This window comes from Alexandromys fortis, unplaced genomic scaffold (genome assembly GCF_014885135.2).
Source record: "Alexandromys fortis isolate MF-2015 unplaced genomic scaffold, M_Fortis_MF-2015_v1.1 scaffold_69, whole genome shotgun sequence".
Lineage (NCBI taxonomy): Eukaryota > Metazoa > Chordata > Mammalia > Rodentia > Cricetidae > Alexandromys > Alexandromys fortis.
The window spans coordinates 1,905,449-1,924,909 of record NW_026067951.1 but is presented as its reverse complement, the minus strand read 5'-3'; the positions used below and the strand labels follow the sequence as shown (position 1 = coordinate 1,924,909).

The 19,461-nt window shown below is 45.9% G+C and overlaps 1 protein-coding gene across 4 annotated transcripts in view; it reads right to left on the bottom strand.

Annotated features, from left to right (window-relative positions):
• Positions 1-19,461, bottom strand: part of Frmd4a (FERM domain containing 4A) — a 312,601-nt gene that overhangs the window by 163,822 nt on the left and 129,318 nt on the right. The gene's annotated exons all lie outside the window — the stretch shown is intronic.

The window sequence follows — 19,461 nt, the reverse complement described above, 5'->3', positions numbered from 1 at the left end:
TAGTTATGAATCCGGCACTGAGAACCAACACCATCTTGTCCACATACGATTCCCTCTGCATTCCACGCATTAGTGAAACCGAGGAAGCTGCACCCCTGTGAACGAAGATGCAGGATAAAGACGGGCATTCCATCCTGCCTTTTTCTCCTACTCCCTGTTCCTTTTTGTCCCACGCATTTCATTAACTGCACTGGGCTGACGGGGCACTCTGCAACATTTAACTGGAGGACTCTTAATGAGATGGTTCCCATGCAATGCCTCAGACCCTCTGACCCCATCCTTGTCACCAGCACTGGAGCCTAGCCACGACCTCATCTGCAGTTGCATTGTGAGTTTCCTCAGCTGGCCTTGTTTGCTCTCCAGAGGCCTCACATTCTCCTTTCTGGAACAGAGTTAATAGGCTTCGCATTCATAATAGTGTGTCAGCCTGTAAGAGGGAAATCATCACAGGCTATGACCCTGGGGCAGCCAGTGTCATCAGCTGCCAGGCTGAGTGTCCACTGGGCATAGAGCTGTCACCTCTCACCCCTTCCCTTCATCTGAAGGAGGAAAGGTCAGACTATGGCCCAAGCCACAGGCACAAAGGGGATGTCGTTATCTGTACGGCTGCCTGTCCCAGCCTCACAGTCAGCCTCTCTTGACGGTCCAAGAAGTCAAGGATGGGTTCAAAGGAAAAGATGAAAAAACAATGAAGGTGCATGTTCCTCCAAAGCCATAAGGACACGGGGGATGTAGCTCAGTGGTACCTGAGCATCTGCCTACCACGTGCAAGGTTCTGGGTTTTATCCCCTACATCAACAAAGAGTCCTCATACAAGAGCAGCGGTCAAGATTCTTATTCCAACTTTACTAATGTGGTAGTTTGAAAGTAACTGGCCCCTAAAATCTTATACGGAGTGGTACTATTAGGAGGGTGGCTTTGTTGGGGTGGGTATGGTCTTGTTGGAGGAAGTGTGTCACTGTGGGGGCAGACTTTGAGGTTCCCATGCTCAGGATACTGCCCAGTATCTCAGTAGACTTCCTGTTTCCTGCAGATGTAGGATTCTCAGGTACCACTTCAGCACCACATCTGCCTGTAGCCACCATGCTCCCTGTCATGACGATAATCGACTGAACCTCTGAAACTATAAGTGAGCCACCCCAATTAAATGTTTTCCTTTGTAAGAGCTGCCATGGTCATGGTGTCTCTTCAGAGCAATAAAAACCCTAAGACAACTAACTTCAGAATTTTGCACTTCTAAGGACAGTGAAGTTGGGATCTACAGCTACCACCACGAGCTTCATTTAACCCAGTATCACCCCAGCAGAACCAGCCCTTGCCTCGGTCATTACAATCCCAGCACAGTCATCTAATTTGAGGGGCCTTTGCTGCTTCCCAGAGAAACCAAAGCAAGATGATGAAAGAGACAGAAGCTTTACCATGTATATTCAAGTCTAGTATCATATGTGTGTTTGTGCATGTGTATATGTTTACAGTCAGTATCACAAGTTTTGAGGGGTTTTGTTGTTTTCAGGACAGGGTTTGTCTGTGTAACAGCCCCGGCTGTGCTGGAACTTGCTTTGCAGACCAGGTTGGCCTTAAACTCAGAGATCTGCCTGCCTCTGCCTTCTCAGTGCTGGGATTAAAGGCGTGCACCACCACACCTGCCTAAATTTTGAGTTTTTCAAATCTGGACCCTGTGATGCATGCCTGTAATCCCAATGTTTGGGAAGCTGAAGTGACTGCAGGTGGAGATGCTGAGGATTTCAAAGACAAATTCAGGCCGACTGTGTTTCAGAGTCTGATCTTAACCACCGTGTGATAGCACTTCCTATCTCGGAGAGATGTCAAAAATGGTTACCATGTTCTGCCTCAGTGGTAAGCAGACCGACCTGGAATCTCACCACCAGTGTATGAGTTTTCAGAAGAGGCAGAACATTCCAGAAAGCCAGAGAGTACAGTCTTAGGTACACCAGTAATCTTCCCTGCTTTCTCTGGGAAGAATGAATGTGGGAGAGAAGGGGTAGATCAAGCAGTAGCTTCTGTCCCAGGGTTTGTTAACTCCTCTCTGTGGGAGAGTCTGCTTGGCTCTGCTCAGCCCTGGTAACTAGCCAAGCACAGGAGGGTGGTGTTTACATCCGGGTCTCAGATCTGGGTTTCAGCTGCTGAGAAACCTACCTTAAGGTAGGGGCTGGTCTAGAAGAAAGACTGGGTTTTCAGTACCTTGAGGCACCACCTCTCATTTCCCTTCTCTGATAATGAAGTCAGAAACACGCTAAGTGAATTACTGTTCAAGCCTCTTTGTGAACGCAGAGTCTATGGGCACATGAAGCACTTCTTTACTTTTTCCTCTAAAGAGGGAAAAATGATATGAAATGCTTGAGGAGAATTATTAACATAGTCACGGGGGCATCTCAGTGGTAGGCGGGTCTACCAGGACCAGGTCCCACGTTCCAGTCCCAGCAATGCCAAAACCAACCAAACCCAATTTCCTTACTAATGAGGTGCTGGATACCCAGAGGCTTTCCAGGCAGACTTAAGATACTAGGTGTATTTTAAACAAGTTGTATTTAAAAAAAAAACAAAACAAAACCCTGTCTTCTAACATATAACCTAAATTTATAGTCTTGTTTTAAGTAGGTGACCCAGGACATGTTTCATGACTGAGAAGCCAATATCCAGAAATAGTTTTTTTTTTTTTACATAAAAGTGACATTTGGTATTCATGAAATATGATAGAAGAAAAAAAATTTAAAATCAGTGATATTTTCAACCTTTTGAAACATGAAAACATGTTTGAGCAAGGGATTTAAACATGACTATTGTGCAGGCCTTTCCCAATACTATTAATTGGTAATACTACCATTTTTTTCTCACTTTTATTGCCCAGCCCTTCACTGTAATGTCTCATGAATACAACATATTAAAAACATAAGGAATAAAGACAAATATCTAGCAATGTCACAAAAGCACAGTCATTCACGTGCAATGTGAACCTTTGGCATTTGGGAAATATCCCCATCAGGGAAGATAAATCCGCACACTTTATGCAACTTAGAACTTCAGGAGGGTTTTTTAATTTTTAAATTAATCTTTATTCTTTCTTTCAAAACCAGTTGAGGAAGAACATCTCAGTGATTTGAGATGTGGATCATTTCCTCCTGGCTTAAATTGGGAGTCAATGTCATGTTTATGTCATTTGAAGTAACATGTCTTGATTTTCATGAATATGAGACACTAATTCTTTTTTTTTCTTCTGTTTTAAGTGGCACTGAACATCGTAAAATATCTGACTCTGAGATTTGCCCTTACCGGTGTCATTCCGAGTCAGTCACCCCAGGACACGGAACAGTGAGCCGCAGATCACAGTCATGGAGCGACTGTTTCCCAGGATGCAATGCAGAGTGGGCACCTGGTGCAGTGGCACTTATAAGAGAGACATGGTGTGGGTTCTATGTGTTTACATAGCTGTCCACATAAAGAAAGACACACGGACTGTTCATTACTGGGTTGGAGCCACAAGAGAGATGTCTGGTCTTTTCCGTGTGTGGCGCTATCTTTTGTTCTTCGATTTCAGATAATTGCCTCAGCATGCAAGTCAACAAGGTAGATGTATTTGAAAGAAAACTTTTATAACTTGGCATATGAGAAAGAACAGACCCCAGGTGACTTCTGCTTACTCTGGTTTTCTTGTCTACACACCTGGGAGATCAACAAGGAACTTTCTCAGGGGTTCAAAGCCTGATTGTGAAGTCTTTGCCAAAACCCCAAGACAAAGAGAGATCAGGGAGGATCCACAGGTTCTTCTGGAAGGTCAGCAGCTCACACTCCTGCATGGGCACCTGCCCTGTTGCTACCCATGAATCTCCCTCCCATCCCTCATGCTCAGTGCCCTTCTTCAGCATTGTGTTGAGGTTTAGCTTTGGAGAAAACAAAACAAAACAACAACAACAACAAGAAAAAAAAACCAGGTCCCAAGGTTCTTCCTATTCAGTCTTCTGGATCACTGCCAAGAAGAAGCACAACTTTCCAGGAACAGTGAGCTGCGTCTGGCTTTTTCTCACTATTCCTAAGAGCCCTTCAGGGCTGTACAATGTCCCAAGGTGCATTCCTGGCCCAATACACTCAGACTTGCAACATGAGTAAAGGCATGGAAAGCTAAACAAGGAAACAAAATCACCTGACTTTTCTCCAAATGCTCCCCAAAACTTACCTAGATCCTACAAACACTCAAACTGCTTGCTCAGCTATATGGGGTCACCTTGCAGCAAAAACTAGTGGCTTCCACTCAAAGACACGGTGTCTGGGGGAGGGCAGGGTCTTGTGGGCTCGGGGGTGGGGGGGGGCATTTGTGGTTGCTGCAGTTGCAGAACTCGCTAGAGGCCTTTCTGTGCTGACAGAGATACACACATGTCCAGGCATGCATATTGTATGCCTTAAATGCTTGCAGTTCAGGCCATCTGTGGTGGTGAACATCTATACCTCCTGACCTCAGAAGGCTAAGAAAGGAGAACTGTGAGTCTCAGGTCACAATGGACTGCACACTGAGTACCACAGACAACCTGGGCTATATCACGAAGCCATATTTTAAACAAAATAAAGCAAAGCACAAATAATTTTATAAAGTTCAATTACACCTCAAAACGACTGTTAAAAGATGTTTTGAAACAAAAAGGTGGTATGTGATTGTGTTAAAAATTCAAAGGCCGAGGACTACATATGCGGTTCATTTGGTGGTTTGCTGAGGATGCATGAAAACCTGGGCTCCATTTCCTGTATCTCATAGAACCGGTTGTGGTGGTACACATGTGAAATCCCAGTTATGGGCAGGAGGATCACAAGTTCAAAGTCATCCTCAGATTCATAGGGAGTTTGAGGCTGGCTTAAGCTACATGAGATGTCTTGTCTTCCCTCTCCCCAAATTAAGAGTTTTTGAAAGGAATCCTATAGTAAGCCTGTCAGTCCTGTTATGGGGACTTTAAGATAGATGTTCTCTATCACATATAGAGTCTGTGTCTAACTGGACCCACAGAAAGAGGTTCTCATTGCTGAGAATATGTGAGTTAGTTCTAAAAAGACCAAATATTTAGGTAGCAAAGCTGGCCAGTTGATCTCTGGAGGCTGCAGGATGTGGCTGAGCAGGAGAATGCTTGTCAACCAAGAGACCCTGGGTTTTATCCACAGCACTGCTAATGTAAGAGAGCAAGGGGGGTAAAAAAAAAAAAAAAAGAGCTTGCAGCCAGTCTCTGGACACAAATTAGTTCAGTCTTTCCTAAAATATAGCCCTGATTTCAGACATGAGCTCAGCCCCAGGTCCCCTGCTCCAAGAGGAAGAAGAATGGGTGAAATCAGACCCCTTACCCCTGGGGCTCCTTTGAGCTCCTCTGAGTGATCATTTCTGAATAGTCAAAGGGCATCAGAGCTTGAGAGCCCAACACGGAAAGGAAAGTTTTAAGAGACTAATTTCATCTCCCGGGGCACTAGGAAAGCTAGATTGATGAGCCTGAAATTTCCGGTCCAGAGGGCAGTCTTGAGGATCACGAAAGGCATTCAGAGAAAAGGGATGGGCACCCAGACAGGCCATGTGGATGCAGGACTGTGTCCAGGAAGACCATTAAAAGTGAGTGATTTAAATGCACGGGAGACACAGTGAACTGACAATTCAAACGAAGAAGTTGACAACCCCATCCCTCTCTGAACTGTTTAAGACCTCGCTCTTAGCTCTTCCCTGTTTTCTTTCTCTCTGACTTTCCCTCTGGAAATGGACGGACCTGCAGACAGTCAGTACTTCCCTGTGATGGCATGCATACAGACGTATGTCACTAGGGTATCATCAGAGCCCAAGTTGGAGACCTTTAGGAAGTGCTGGAAAGGAATCGTTTAGATCACACATACACACGTGTACACAAACATATGTGTGTGAGGGTATGCGTGCACATGTCTACATGCTTGTGCATACATGTGGAGGCCAGAGATATAGAATACCCCATTCTCCCTGCACCCCTTCCCTCCTATCTCCTCCATTTGAGACAAGGCATTACTATTTAGAGTAGGCTGGCTTTGAACTTACAATCTTCCTGCCTCCACCCCGAGTGCTGAAATTATATCTGGTAAAAACAGCATTTTGGGGTGGCAAGACACAAAAAAGCTAAGTGGCCTGCTCAGAGCCACCCAGGTGACTCTTAAGGGAACTGAGGTAGGATATATGTCTCCCTGGAGCCAGACTGCCATTTCCTGGAGTGTTAGTACATCAAGTCCTATTCCTAGGGGCCTCAAGAAGTTGTGAGTCCCCGAAGGAATTCTGGGTCTGCAGTATGGAGAGTTTTAAATGGTTCAGAGCATGTGGAGGCAAGCAGACACCTGGAGATCTTTACTGTAGGTTTCCCTGGTAGTGTCTTACAGGGTAAAGGTACCGTGTCTCAGATGGGACTTCCTGATGCAGATCATCGCTCCAGGGCATTTTATGGGGAAAATGAAAGTTCAGGGGAAATGCTTCCACAGGGAGTTTATGTTTGAGAGACCCACCCAAAATCACAAACGCAAGTTAAAACCAATTAACTGCCCCCTTTCTCCCTTCTTTAATAGGTCACAAATCTGGAAGGAAATTTCTCACAATGCACAACACAGGCCAAGCTCGGAGTCACAGTTTCCTCTGTGACCAAGAAGTCAGAATTTCAGCCAGGCTTCTGACCGTGTTTACTGACCCTGATTCTAACTTTCCAATACCCCGAATCAGCAGGTGGCAATGTGTAACAGTTACAAAGGGTCACAGGGCCAAGTTTTTAGCCACCTTATGTAGGATAACCTGTCAGTCTGAATGGGAACCTTCCAGGTTCTTATCCACTGGAACAATGCTTCACCCAACGTCCAACTCACCTCTCCATTCTGACCAAGAGGTCCCCAGGTGCTCCACCTCTGATAGCCAATCTTGACTCTCAATAAGAAAGAGAAGACCAGGGAAGGTGAGGTATCATTGCAATCCTGGTCCTGGGAAAGCAGAGACAAGAGGATCTCTGGCTCCTACTGAGCAGCCAGCCTAGCTTACTTGGTGAATCCTAGGCCAGCCAGAGACCCTGTCTCAAAAATACAAGGTGGACAGCAACCGAGCAATGATATTTAAGGTTGTCTGATGTGCGCGCGCGCCCCCCCCCCCCCACACACGGGGAAGGGAAGACAGATTGACAGAGAGAGGACAGATAGTTTTGCACACCTGTCATTCCAGCCTTAAGGAGGACAAGGCAAGAGAATTCTGAGTTTGTGACCACCTTGAACTACATGGTAAAACCCTATCTCACAATCTGAATTACGCCCCGCTTCCCTCCCTTTACAGGACCACAGTGCCTTCTACCCCACCCTCATGTTCTTCTTTCTGTTTCCTGTTCTTACAACATCATAGCTGTCGAGAATCTGGGGGTCTCCATGGAAACCTGCTCAGGGAACGTTTTAAAAATGATGGAGAGATACAGCAGGCCGAGAGGTTCTGGGAAAGACAGGGCAGCCCTTTTCTACTCTCACTTGGGAAAGGCTCCGAGCTATCACACACCGTGTATGGGTGGCCGATTTAATAATCTTATCTCTTTGCTGTTCCCCTTCTTGGTTCACAGTGCTGTTTCCATTCTAAATGGTTCTCTATATATCTGACTTGACTGACATTTCACTCTCTAGACTGCAGGCTCCCGGGACATGGGGACAATGACTGTTTCCCTTTAGTACAGGGTCTAACACACTAAGCACTGACCGTAACCATGACATTGAAGAAAAGGCATCTGATGACTAACATAACTTTAGGGCTGGGCTGGGTGGGAAGAATCGCCATTTCCGGAGGCATTTTGGGGAGGCCACCACTTATTTAGTAACTCATGTGGATGTAAGACTAAGCCGTTTGTAAGGAAATAACTTTTGAATGAGCCTCTTCTGTGTCAAAGCTCAGCCAATGGGATTCCTGCCACACACACAGTGCTGCCAAAAGGAATTCCTGGTGTAGCTGTAAAGTTCTTGGGTTTTGGTGGTGGCACAGTCAATTTGGCCTTGGATGTAGTTAGCATCCTGGTCCCTGTGTTCTGTGAGCTCTCAGAGCCTGATGGCTTAGGCATATGGGGTTTCTGGATTTGCACGTGGTTATGTCAAAGAAAGCCAGTCCACATTAACTCAAGGTTCTTTGAGTCCCAGGCATACAGGCTTGCTGTGTGTGGCCACAGAGGAGGAGAGAGACTTGGGAGTCATCAGCTGCCTCTTACAGTGGCTTTGACAGAGTGCTGGAGAGGGCGATGACTCAGGTCTGAGCCGGCAAGGGCTGAACCCAGCTGAGGTTTTGCTTGCTCTGGATACACGGGGTGTGAAGGCAACTGCAGCCTTCCGAGCCAGAATGGAGAAGCCCATCCCTGGGAAATGCTGTTTCCACACAGAGAAGTCGATGGCTCATTCCAGATAGCAAACCACTGTGTCCTTATAAAAACGATGGGAAGGAGCTGTAGCTCTGCCAAGGACATGCTGGTAGGTATCTTCAGGACTGCTGTGCTCTGGGCTCCCAGCTGTTTTCCAATATGAGATTACTGTTTATTCTTTTCCTTACATGTTAAAAAATAAAATAGATCCTAAGACTCAAAGAGATTATGGTCATGGTTATGGGCTGAAGTGTGCCCTCTCCAAACTCACTCTTAAAAATACTTTCATTTTAAAATTACGTGTTTGTATTTTTGTGTGAGTATGTACATGTGAGTGCAGGGACCTAAGGAGGCCATAAGATGTCACTGTACCCCTTGGAGCTGCAGTCACAGGTGATTGTAAGTGCCCCATATGGGTGCTGGGAACTGAACTTGGATCCTCTTCTATGTGCTCTTAACCCCTGAGTAATCTCAAATTCACAGTTAACATTCCAATCATGGTTCCTTGGAAAGTAACTAAAATTTGAAATTGCCTTTAAGAGGTACTTAAATGAGATTATAGGGGTGGAGTCCTCATCCAATAGGATCAGTGTCCAAAAGAAAGGAGAAGGAAAAAAAAAGGAAAAAGTAGAAGAAGGAAGAAGAAGGAAGGAGAAAGAAGAAGGGAGAAGGAAGAGGAAGAGGAAAAAGGGAGAAGGAAGAGGAAGAAGGAAGAAAAAGGAGAAAAAAGAAGAGAAAAAAAGGAAGAAAAGGAAGAGGAAGGAGGAAGGAGGAGGAAGGAAAAAGAAGAAGAGGAAGAGGAAGAAAAGGAAGATAATGAAATGATAGAGAGAAGACATCAGGGATGCTTGCTGGTACAGAAGTTGCCAACCATGTAGCTTTACAATTTTTAATCATTTCAACACAACAGTCTGTGACCCACTTCCCCTGCATTGCCTCTACCTCTAAGCCATGCAAACAAGTTCCAGAAAAGCAGACAGCTTGCAGTCTCCTGTGTGAGACTCTTATAGGCCAAGTACACCTCTAATCCTGATGCTCCGGGACTTCATGGGTTAGGTTCTGGATGGCTTGAGCCAACTCCCACATTGACTGAGCAATGCTACTGTTGTTCCTTTACAAACATTCTTTGAGAACTGCTTGTTTCAAACAAATGCATTCATTCCACTTCCCTGTGGATATGAAGACATGAACCACTACAGTCTGGGTAGGAAGATGGAACAGACTTGGGGACCATCTGGGAAGCTTCTCCATCAATGAAGAGTCCTTTTCCTGCTGTTGCAAGAGGAGATGATATGTGGGATAGCTGGGGTTGGCCACCTCGTGACAATATACTCATTCTTGTTGGCAAGGACATAGGCTAAGGACCACAGGGTGTACCTAGAATCAACTTCAGCCACTATCACTAAGTCAAAAGTCAGACCAAGTAGGAGAACAACCATTTTTATCTTATTCAAGAGTGCAGTTTGGGGTCTGGAGAGATGACTCTGTGGCTAAGAATATTTGTTGCTCCTCTAGAGGACCTGCATTTGGTTCCCAGCACCTACAACAAGTAGCTTACAACCTCCTATAACTCTCACCCCAGGGGCATCTGATACCTCTTATTTCCTTGGGCCCTGCACACATACCCACACACAGTTGCACAGATACAGACACACATACAGCTAAAATACAAATAAAAGTTTTAAGAACAGAGTATAGTTTGGAGAGATAAGTGTTGGTGAACTAAGGGTATGTAGGACATCACTGCTTTACTTCATGTATGTATATATGTATATGTATTTATATATAGGTATATATATATTTGTGTGCTATGCGCATGTGTACTTGTGCATACATGTGAGTACTGTGATAGCATCAATGTGTTCATGTGGGTATAAGCACATGGATGTGAATACATGTGTGTATGTGTGTTATTGGTCTGCATAAGTGTTTAGATGAGTGTGTGCATTTGATAGATCCAATAATACCAAAGGCATTTCGGTATCAAGATATGCATTAATTTATGTGCCAATTGATTCATATCCAGAGAGGAATGAAAAGCAACAATTTCTCCATGCTGTGTGACTCTGTAAGTCACGTGTGGTAACATGTGGTGCAATGGGATGAGGCTCCCAGGTGTTTTGGAGGGTCACTGCCGTTCTCAATGGCCCCAGCATGAAATATGGAGATATTAGTCTTTTTGCTATTCTCTAAACCACTGACACTGTTAAGCAGAAGGAAGGTCAGTGTGGAGGAATGCTTATACAGATTTTTGATAAACCCAACATATGGCCCTGTTTATTACAGCAATATATCTTACAATCCATCAACAATTTAAAACTGAACGATCACGATACTGGTCTATTACCACGCTCAAAGGACTCCACATGGAATTTTAAAACTACTTTCCCTAAAAGGAAAAAAAAAAATCCCTGATCAGTGTGCACTGGCCCCGAAGCATTCTTTAGGGGAATAGGGTTCTCCAGGGAATCCTGGGAGGTTGCTATCATTCCAGCAGCCTTCTCTGTCACACAGGACTCTGAGCCTTGCAGCGGAGCAGAATGTGTTTGAATGCCCCAAGACACCAGTCCCACACCAGCCCCACTGTGCACTGTAAAACGAGGGTCAGGCGACTGCAACCTCTATGAAAGGTACACAGGCCTCCTGGGAAACAGCACTTAATACAGGGCCTTGAACTTGTGGTAACCCGAGTCTCAGTCACAGGCTGAGAAATCCAATCACGGCCTTGCTTATAAGGAAGAGAATGTGCCTTCCGTTTTTAACTTTCCCACAGAGCCTAGCCAGTATGATCCAGGCACATAGGCTTGTTCTTCACCATCAGTTAACACGAAGTACTCAGGATGGGTCATTTATAAAGCATTGTCATGGCAACTGTCAAGCTTATTTCCCCCTGTTTTATCCTCGAGAAGGAGGAGTGATTAGGTTTGACATCACTGGAACACAAAACCTTATCCAGTCCTCTAGATGGTTATCTAGATCCTGCACAAACACACGCACATGCATTTCCCTCACCATCTTAGGACCTTGTTGTGTGAGTTATATGTGACATTGGGAAGACGAGCAGTAGTGACCAGTACCTATAAACAGATCAGGTAATGAAGTCGGGCAATTAAAGTGTATTTTGATGGACCGTTAGTCCGTTACTTGTTCAGTGACCTTAGCTGAACGCTACAAATATGCCTTGAAGTTTTGAGCACGGTCACATGGAAGACAAATTAATCAGAAATAACACTCCTACCAACGATGTAACAGTCCATTGTCTTCTACATACCCTTCCCCCAAGCCAAGGCTAATATTCCCATTTTACAGCCGAGGCAGCAACGGCAAATGATCGCCAAGGTTGTCATAGCTACCAGGTGGCCCAATATAAGCTTTGGGTTCCAGCTGAGAGATGTTTGCCAGGTGCCAGGGGCTCTCCAGGGCATGGAAAATGCTCAGATTCATTCACACATAGCCAGAAGTGTACGAAACACAAATTAGCACTGAGTTACTAATAGAACTAAAGGAGCTAGGAGCTAATGTTCCAGTTTACAGAGGAAGATACTGAAGCCCAAAGAGGCTACCCAACTGGTCAATGTCATCGAGTTACTAAGTGCCAGACTCAGGCTTAAACACGCATGGTCTCAGCGTTCTGGAGCCTTTTTCTAACTCTGTAGTCAGAAGGCATGGCTTTGAGTTGGCTTTCCACCATGGCCAGTTGTGAAACTCTGGATAAGTTATACGAGCTCTCTGTGTCCTGACTGTCTTACCTGATACATGAGAACACTAACAATCACCTATACTGTAGAGTGAAGGGGCTGATTGGATGCTCCAGCAACATACTGAGCTCTTAGACTAGAACCAGCTACAGAAATAAATGTTAGCTAACTAATTTAGCTAATATAATGATAAGTCAATGACATACCATTTCCCAAAACATTTGAAAATTTTCTTATGCAATTAAAAATCAATTTGCATTAACTAAGTATGAATGCATATATTTGCATAAAGGACACTTGAATTTTCTATTACCTTGTATCTATGTAGAATAATAATTTCTAATTCATGGGTTAGTTCTGTTAGGAGTCTACTAGTGACAAGAGACAAATTAATGGAATTTTCTATTTATGGAATATTCGGCAAAGGACTTTGTAGCCGAAAGAAATTTTAGAAGCACTGGCCTAAGACTCTGGACAAGGCCTGTGGTTATCTTTGCTCATAATTACAGACTCAATTCACTGCAGTTAGAAATCTCCAGCAGGAACTGTGATGCCACAGCACAGCCCTCGCTTCACCTGCTTGATGTCCACCTCTTGTCAACATGGAACGGGCTAGATTTTGGAGGGACTTGAGAAGCAAAAGAGAAATTCGAATAAGATTAGCTATTGAGTAGCTTTGGAGTAGAGTCGGGCCACAGAGCTTCTGGAAAATGTTGTGTAAGACACACTGGTGGTGACACAGGGAGGGACGCAAGTACTACCTCAGAACTCCATGCATACTTGTCACAGTAAGCCTGCGAGAAGCACTGTGTCTACAGTGGGGCATCCTCTGCTGAGGAGCGGGAAGACCAAGCCCTTATGAGGGGGATATACTGTAAGGTGTAGGGACGAGGGAGGTATTTAATCAATGTAACATGGGTGTAGGCACGTGGTTGAGTACAGACACAGAAGCTCATACTCAGAGCAAATGTAGAAGACGCCACCTAGATCTGACAAGGAGGGTCTAGGTACTGGGACTGAGTGTGCCGTTGGACACACCACACATATGAGCTATCACGGAGGTCTGCAAGTGTCTAGAGGTGTGTGATGGGGGCTAGGTGGGATGTAAAGTCCATCCATACAGCTGGGATGGTTTAGTCCTCAGCTCTGTGCTGAGTGGGAAGTGGGAAAGCAGTGGGTTAAGGGTTGAGGAGTTACTGCGCAAGAGGGAGTGCTGAGATCCACTTCCTGTTCTGTCCTCTGTCACCTCTCACAGTTGAGGATGCTGCCCCCGCCCCCATCAGACTTCCATCTCACCTTGTGCTGGGTGTATGTGATGAGCCCCAGGGAAGTGAGCACATCTGCCTCCACATGCTCCCAGGTCCTTCCTTACCAGAGAGGACAGGATTCATGGGGAGAAATGCAGGAAAAAGGAGAGCTGTCCCCACCACCCTGGAGGATGCAGGGACAAACCAGCCCATTTGTGGAACAAGAAGCAGTGCCTAGACTTGTAAGTCTGAATGAGAATGGCCCCGTAGGCTCATATATTTGAATGCTTAGTCCCCAGCTGGTGAAGCTGTTTGTGAAGGATTAGTAGGTGAAGCCTGTTGTAGTGGGCATGACCTTGTTGGAGGAGGTGTGTCACTGGGGATGGGCTTTGAAGTTCCAAAAACCCATACCAGGTGCACCCCCCTCCTCTGTCTGCTGCCTGTGATTAGGAAGTAAGGCTCTCAGCTACTATTCCAGTGCCACGCCTGTCTGCTTCCTGTCATGATGATCGTGTACTAACTCTCTAAGGTGATAAACAACCCCCCAATTAAATGCTTTACAACAGTTGCCTTGGTCATAGTGTTTCTTCAGAGCAATAGAGCAGCAACTAAGATGGCAAGACATGGTCTAAACAATCATTTCTCATGTCTAGACATGGACTCTTACCCCAAAGGGAAGGGAAGCTGGATCGCCATAACACTATATGCAGAACAGACACCGACCTCGTAAGCTAGTATCTCAATGGGGCAATGCACCAAAACCAGTCTGAGAGTTAAGATACAAACCCCCACCAACCCTGGCTGTGCTAACCTCTGGGTTCCTTCCTGTCACTCATTCTCTCCATGCAGACCAGCTTCTCCTCTCCATCTCCAAACCTTCCTTGAAGGTGTGCACAGGTGTGTGTGTGTGTGTGTGTGTGTGTGTGTGTCTGTGCATGTTTCATTTGTTTCCTCTGTCACATTCTACTGAGCTGTGCTGTGGAGCTGTGGGCTTAGCTTGTCTCGCGCGTCTACTCTTTTCTCCTTTCTCCTTAGCAAGGAGCACATAGTTCACAGGCCTCTCGTGAGGGTCCTTTTGTCTCCTCTTATAGCACTACCCAAGAGGACATGTGAAAACGGTTCTGCAAAGGACCCCGCAGGAAAACCAAAGCCAAAATCAAATGATAGAAAGCAACTTGAGAGCGCTCCCAAGGAAGGGAACTTCACTATGTCTCCCCTTCAGCTTCTGCTTTGAGCCGAATATTGGCAATTTTCAATGAGTACATTTCTAAACCACACGAAGATTGACTTCAAGGGAGAAATGGGGCACAGAGGAGCAGTAGGAGGGGAAGCAGGAGGGCTTGGAGGAATGGGAGCTGGGTAGAGGTGTTGCTAGGCAACCAACATCCTGGACTTGTCAGCCCTGGGGCTGGAGATGCTGAAATGGCCTGCTCTCCACCCTCGCCCTTTCTTGTGCTTGGCTGAGCTGTCTGGCTCTGGAGCCACGCATGTGTGGGGAGGTTCCCAGATGGTAGCATCAATCTGATTTGCCCTGCTACTCCGCTCCCTCTCACAGCCCCCAGGGAGGACTGGCCTTCGCCTTTGTTTCCATCCACCCTAGAAAGAGGTGCTCGCTAACTACCACCATCCCCTAAATTATTTTTAAAGTCCTTGCTGGAGAGAAGAAGGTTTGACATCTCCCTGCTTCTCCCCAAAGGGGACACTATTCATCCATGCGTGCATACTTCATGAACTGTTCCTTATTCCTCCACGCTGGTAAATGAACTTTTGATGGCATATGGAATTACCATCACGTCATCTGTCTATACACTATCGTCACATTTGTTTGCTTTCCCATGTGCCTTTAAGATGTTAAATATTATTGGCCACCCCCAGGGGCGGGAGAGACATCTGTTTTGCTCATTTGGTAGTGTGCCTGTTTCACAGAACAGACCCTAATAAATGAAGCTGGCAATCCCACGGAAGGCAGAGGTCAGCTCACCGTGGTGCTGTCCCACACCCCTCTGGCTCTTCTTGATGAGGTGGCCTGGGAGGTGCAGGACAGAAGGTGTATGATGCTCAGGCCTTTTGTCTGCTCCTGGCCTCTGCATGCATCTTTAGCCCTTGGCTGAGGCAGGAACTCCTGGTGAATGGAGCACAGACGGAAGCAGATGGCAGATATGGACCAGGCTTCAGCAGACGGACCAGCCAGCCAATCGGAAGACACCATCTGCCCATCCTCTCAGCTGAGAAGACATGGAATCAACTTTTTTTTTTCTTGGCAACATGTGCTTTCGGGGAATTCCTGGTTTGCTTGGAAGAAACCAATACTTTCACCGTATTTTTGAGAATGTTAACCATGAAGTGGCAGGGAAAGGACTGTGAGGGTAAGCGTGTGTATGTACAGGGACCGTGAGGGTAAGCGTGTGTATGTACAGGGACCGTGAGGGTAAGCGTGTGTATGTACAGGGACTGTGAGGGTAAGCGTGTGTATGTAGCAGGGACTGTGAGGGTAAGCGTGTGTATGTAGCAGGGACCGTGAGGGTAAGCGTGTTATGTAGCAGGGACTGTGAGGGTAAGCGTGTGTATGTAGCAGGGACTGTGAGGGTAAGCGTGTGTATGTAGCAGGGACTGTGAGGGTAAGTGTGTTGTACGAAGGAGAGATTGTGACAGTAAGCATGTAGGCACGCACCCACAAAGTCTAATCATTTACTCTATGTGGCACTATTAGAGTCTAGACATTTTTATTAATTAATTATTTTTTATGAACATTGGCATTTGGCCTGCATGTATGTCCTCATGAGGGTATCTGGTCCTCTGAAACTGAGGTTACAGATAGATGTGAGCTGCCATGCAGGTGATGGGAATCAAACCCAGGCCCCCTGGAAGAACAGGCACTGTTCTTAATTGCTGAGCCACTTCTCCAGCCCCAGGAGTCTAGACATTTTTTAAAAAAATAAGTAGGTGCCCGTTTTTCTAGTTCGTAGTAGGAAGTGTGTCAAATTTGTCTCCAAATACTACTTTCTTCGAAGCCCACACTAACTTCTTTAACCTGTAAGACTAATACAGACCAGTGTCTCTGTCGGAGAGAAGCATGGATGGGAACCATCCCCTCACCTACTGTCCTGTGTCTACACCAGACAGCTCACAGGACGAAAGCCCTCGGTCCACTGCCGTCAGATGCATCTCTGGATGGCTGTGAGACTTGACGAGTTTGTGATTTGTCTTTTCTGGGACCCTGCTCTGAGGTTCTCAGATGTGAACATTATGGATGACACTATATGTTGTGATGTCAAAAGGTTGGGCATGCCTTCATTAGAAACTGAGTTCAAGGGAAACGAAAGGGCTGAGGGGTTAGAGGGGTCAGTCAGCAACTAATGTGCTTGCCTTACAAGCACAGGGACACTAGAAGTTTTTGCCCTAGGGACCTTTCCAGGATTAGAGGCACAAGAAATGGCGGCGCCGGCTAGTCTTCCTAATATCTGCTCCGAAATACCGACTCCTTAGAGTCTCCCCCACTTCTCAGAATTGTGGGTGTTCTTTGTTCCCTTATTACAAGAAATGGACAGTTTGGATTTTTCTGCCACTAGCCACCAAGAGACTGGGTTAGAGGAGACAGGCACGGCCGTCTTCAGGCAAATGAAACTCAGAATGCTGCCTCACGTCCCGTTGCAGCTTTCCAGACACAGCGGGAATCAAAGGCCGCGGTGGCCGTCTACGCAGGCAGATAGGCCTCAAGTGTGCAAAGCTTTATTATGTGAGGTGAGAGAATTGGCAGAGAAAAATCTCTACTCATGAAAAGTGATGAGAACAGCAGGGACGCGCGGGGCGGTCTGGGCCAAGAAGGCGAGCGTCTGTTTTCTTGAGCTAGCTTGTCTTCCTGTCAAGCGGGAACTGGTCCAGTATCCAAGGCCTACAGAGACCCATGCTAGGAGGAGCCGCACCTCCACCATTTGGTCCTACTGAAAATGAAGGCAGTCTATTTTTGACACCCAGGAGGAAAAGTCCAGAACCTTCCCTGGGAACAGCTTCCAGGGCTTTGCTAATAGGCCTGCAGTGTACGGAAATCCCTCTAAGTCCTCCTTAAGTTCTTCTCAACAGCACTAAACACATTGCTTTGTTTCGAGTTACGATCTGGCTAAGGAGTCCGTCTGGCCACTGTAAACTAGGCTGGTCTCAAGCCTTCTGAACGCAGAGATTACAGGAGCCATGTTCCCGTGTCTTCCGTTTGAATGCGGAGATTATAGGCATGCACCGCTTTCCCCAGCTCCCCTGCCCCACCCTTTACCCTTTCTGTCTCTTTCTATATGCTCCTGCAAATATGCATTCCAATCAGAAAAAGCTAATTTTAAAACAAGACAAGACTTGAGAAGTTGAGCCGAACACAGACATTCCTGATGTCCCAGCTTTGGCTACCAAGGCCTCAGGAAGACACTGACTCAGAAACACAGATGAGGGTGGCCTCTTACTCCAATGAAGGGTTTTGATTTTTTTTTTAGTCAATATGTCAGTATATATATATATATAAAGTTTCCATAAGGACACCCAGTATTTGTGAACTAACTAAAATATTGATAAAATGAACACACAAAGGTATGGAGTTGAGATGCCTGTGCCATTTAAAGCCCAGAGCTTGTTCCGCATGGGGTGGAGAACAGGACTGTAATGCTGAATAAAAGAATTTTGCGAGGAGGAAGAAAAATGCTAATGTTAAATTTGGCTTTTGTCCAATAGCTTTAGTCTAGTTTCTCCCAGTTACACTGAGGCCCACTCTGTCATGGCATTTGGAATCTTTCTATATGTGTGTGTGCACACATGTACACATGTGTATACTGTGTGTACTGAAGCGTATCCTAAGCAGTTGGTACTATGACAAGATGTCCTTCAAGGAAGCAAGAGGAAGATGCCTCTGGTGACACCACATGCTGGACATCAGCTGGGCACCATGGACACAGTGGTCACCACACGAGCCATGCTAATGAGGTGTGACGTGGGTTGTAAGGGAGGATCTCCAATCAGGAGCAGCTAAGTGCAGTCTCCAGAGGAATAGAGGGAGGGTCTGTGAAAGCCACTGGGTGTGGGGGGAGGATGGGGAAGGCTGTCCATGCTGTGAACTGTTTGTAGACTGAACAGAAATTAGCCATGTTCACGGGACAAGATACAGGAAGGCGGGAGTTCTAGGAAGACAGACTCAAATGGGAAAGCGTTTCCCACACAGGGTGGGGGAGCATGAGCTTCCTGATTGCCGAATGCAATACTCTTTTGACTTTAGAGGGTTCAAACTAATTGTTCTCAAATTATGTATCAGTAATTAAATTTTTCTTGGACAAGTCATCTCAGCTGTCTCCATTCATACTCTCCCAAGAGCGGCTTGCTAATCAGCAGTAACCGAGCTGCTATTCGTGATCTCATTTCCTGTTCCAGAAGGGTGGCTTCTAAGCCCCCAAGCTTGGATTTCAGAAAGGCATGCGAGACACACCCCACAGACCATTTCGCTATAAACTCCTCCACAGATTCCTAGCAACCTCAAGGGCCAAATGTCAGCAAGTGGAAGGCTCCTCGACTTGAAAAATTACAGTTCAAGGTACATTTCCCCTGTAATGTCTCGCTCAGCCAAATCAGCTCACGGGCTGTAGGCCGTGGAGTCCAGCCTAATGAGGGCGCGGTCTAAAACGCGGGCAAGCTACACACGACGATAAGGTAATCACAGCACTTATTTGTAATAGTGGGAAAATTGTAAGGCAGAAAACCAGCAACCTTAAATGCACCTAAATGGGGGAGTGATTAGATAACAGTGATGTATCCATTTCTGGAATTTATTCAGCTCTTAGCAGAGATAACAATTTACCATGACATCGGAAACGCGAGGAAGGACACAGATCGTGGGAAAATAAAGCACATGGCATTGTGTGTATATTAAAACTGCAACTCTGCAACATATATAAATAAGACAATGCCGGAGAGAAATCCCGTCAGCACAAGAACAATAACCGCTGTGTGTGTGATGCGATTATGAGTTCCCAATTTCCTGTAACACATTTATAACGGCTTTGTTATTGGAATCCTGTTGAAAGCACGAACTCTTAAAGTTCGTAATTGGGTCATTTTTCAAGGGCAAGCAGCAAGTCCAAGGCTACAGAGACAAGTCTGCGTATGAATCATTTGTGTCCTGTG